At 33.2% G+C, this 3,347-nt stretch overlaps 1 long non-coding RNA gene across 1 annotated transcript; it reads left to right on the top strand.

Annotated features, from left to right (window-relative positions):
- Positions 1-402: 402 nt before the first annotated feature.
- LOC147389179 (uncharacterized) lies at positions 403-2,980 on the top strand. The gene is made up of 4 exons (XR_015170395.1): positions 403-492; positions 1,488-2,366; positions 2,560-2,638; positions 2,731-2,980. It is a non-coding gene; the product is annotated as an uncharacterized LOC147389179 (long non-coding RNA).
- The last annotated feature ends 367 nt before the right edge of the window (positions 2,981-3,347 follow it).

Genomic DNA, 3,347 nt, shown 5'->3' with positions numbered 1-3,347 from the left:
ACCCATGTAAGACAAAACACGTTTGTTAAAGTGTGTGGTAAAACTTAGGGTGCTGAACGGGACCCTTTTAAAATAAACTAAATTAATTTTATTTGAATCAATTTTAAATAAATATTAATCAACATTTATTAATATTTATTTTAACATGCATTACCTAAGAATATCATCTTGAAGTCATCAAAAATAATATCGTGATGCTTTTAAATTAGGATGATTTAACAAAACATGCTCTGAAAATTGAAAAATTATCAAAACGACACACTATTCATTTTTATTCTGAAATCGGTAATTTACCCTTTTTGGAATTTAAACATTTTCGTTAAAGTGGGGAAAAAATTTCGTTAAAGTGGGGAAAAAATTCACTGTTTATAAAATAAAACATTTTTTTAAATTGGTTTACTGAGGATGGAAGCCCATTCTAGAGTCATCTTCACATATCACCTATTCAAAATGCTTCTGATAGGGTAATGTTTAACTTGACCCAATTATGAGGTAATCTTGAATTTTTGATATAATTGTCATATCGTTAATCTATTTCTTAGTACCTTAATCAACTCTTTAGTTTTATTAGGTTTTTCTTATTGATCAAATTTCCTATTCATTGCCCTTTATATCATGGAGAGGGCCAGCAGATACTTTGAGGAACTAGAGCTCATGTTTGTCTTCAAGGGTTAAAATCTTTGCCAAGTTATTAAGAAAAAATTTCAGATACCAAATCAATGGCAATCAGGAAAAGTCTAGTGCAGGGGCAGGGTCAATGATTCCCATAACAATGGGCAGTGGAGACTTGGCTGGTGAACGTGTTCTTTTACGGGAGGATGCGGTAATTTTTATTTTATCACAAGAGTGAAATCTGTTTTTTCTTTTGTTAAATTCCATTATTTAATTAGTTCACATATTTTCCCTCAAAGAAAGTTACGTTAGTAGTAAGATGCAGGTTTTAGGCATGAAATTGGCACCATTTACATGGTCAATTCATATGGAAGGTTGAATTGGCTATACCAACCCTCCTTGTGGAAAGGAAAACCTGCATTGGTCTCATGCTCCAAAATACCTTTTCATCATCATTATCAAATCCTATATGAATTTTCAAACATTATGTGGTAGGTTGCATAGATGTTTTGACATGGATACAAGGTGTCTGACATGATGCTTTCGAGAAGCACAAAATGGGAATACACACATATAAATGTATTGCAAAGAGCCTTCCATTCGTAAAGCGGATTCTGTTCTTGACTTTCATTTAGTGTTTTTCCTGTTTTCTCTATTCTAGTCTTTCATAATATAGTTTGTGACTTCTACTCTTATCTTTGTGTCCAATATTTATTTGATTAACAAACAGAAAACACTTTCTTCTAGCTAATTTTTTTCCCACACCAGTCATTACTTGATGTAGGATTTGTCATATTTAATGTATGCGGGTTTTTGCTTATTACATTCCCATGGAAGATTCATGGAACGGTCTTGTAATTCTTATATTATCGCAGGTGAATTTCAGCAGCCATCTCTTTTGGACTACATACCCCATTCCTTTTCTGTGACTTGAAGATAAATCTACTATAACCATTTCTGCAGTATTTAGTCTTTGTTTCATAGACCAAAGCTTTCCCCATTATCTTACCTGTAATTTTACATTGGATTTTTTCTTTCATTTTTTTAAGTACCAAGTATGCAACATTACTTATTTTAAACAGAAGTACTAGGAGAAAGAGTTGATATATACAATGCCCATGACAACAATGTTCATTTGTTCAGACTGAGTATGTTCCATGGCAATGGAACTTTGTATTACCTATATTTATAAAATATTTCATAGGTAGTCTTTCCATGAAAAGTCGATTTTTTATTTTCGTAGAATAATTTACTACTCAAAGCTTCTAAAAGGAGTCTTCAATAATTCATTAGTGTGTTTTGTATTCCTTATCTTATTTCAGTACTGAAGCAATTTCAAAAGACCCAAATTGCACGGATTTGTTTTTTACATTATTTATCACAGCTGAAACATTAATATGCCGTCGCAAGGGAAGAACTTTGCGAGAAAGCAGAAGAAATATTTGAGGAGTTTGAGATACATGGTGTTATTTATCGTGTTGGATTGCTCTATTTTCATTTTGTTAGAAAGCTTTAAGAGTCTAATGTTTGGAATCTATTTTGTGAATGTTGTTGTCTCTGTGAATAAGATAACCGATTTCAATATTTTGTTTCCTTAATGTTCTGTTTTAGGTGTGGTTGTGGTATGAAACTAAAGAACAACTTCAAGAGTGGCGTATTCCTTTACTTGAGGGGAAGATCCGGTCTGGATTTGCAATGACAAAACCACGAGTGGCATCTTTTGATGCGACTAATATAAAGTGTTTAATTATAAGGTAGGTTGCTTATCAAAATAAAAATAAAAATACAAGATAGGTTCATGCAACAATTGTAAAAGTGGAAGGATAAGCATTTATAAATTCATGGATATGGCATGTGCTGTCTTCTTAACATACAGCTTGGTTGTGTATAATCCAAACAGAAAAAACTGAATTTTAATCAGAGATGTCAATATTTGTATTGTTGCAGAAGTATCATTTGAGAATGTACGTGTGCCAACCTTAGTAAAATATGAGAATTTCAACAAACTAACAAGCGAACTCTTCAGGTAACAAGCCATGTATTCATACATATTGTATAGAGCTTGATATTCTCCTCTCCGAAGCAACTGTTCTGACTCTATTTTAACATGTGTATCAGGAATGCCGTGAAGGCTATGGGGGGCAAGGTCTGAAGACAGAAAACCGTGTTGGTCATCTCAAAGGTGAACTTAATGTGCAATTGACCTTTGAAGGGGACAATAATATTCTAATGCATCAGGTAATAGAGAAAATTTTATGTTTGTTTGTGTGTGTGTGTGTGTGCCCTGCGTGTGATTGTAGGGACTAGCTCCATCCCAAAAGGGATGCGAATACCCTGCACTAAAAAAAAAAAAAAAACAATTCTCCATCCTCAATCACTTTGGTGAGCCTCATTCCTACAATCAATTTAAAATTTAAAATTCAATACTTATTTTTTTGGAATAGGGCATCTCTGAGTCTAATGGGCTGACCATGGTCCATTGGGCTTTGCCCAACCTAAGGAGTAACCTTATCCATTAAAATTTAACATAGAAAGAATAAATATTTTTTTTTCCTTAAAAGTTTTGTGATCTACATCCTTGTGGCATCTAATCATGCTTTTTAATGCCACATGCATCAGCTGTCCAAAGACTTTCCTTACTAATTTAATAAGGAAAGCGGTTTAACTTTGAAAATGGACGGTAAGTGAGCTCCAAATTTCAACCATTTTGTGTCTTGCCATGTGGCACTCTCTAT

The sequence above is a fragment of the Akebia trifoliata genome, chromosome 12 (assembly GCF_017979445.1).
Source record: "Akebia trifoliata isolate Shusen 1 chromosome 12, ASM1797944v1, whole genome shotgun sequence".
NCBI lineage: Eukaryota > Viridiplantae > Streptophyta > Magnoliopsida > Ranunculales > Lardizabalaceae > Akebia > Akebia trifoliata.
Note: the sequence above shows the minus strand (reverse complement) of the source record. Positions and strands in the feature narration are given on the sequence as shown.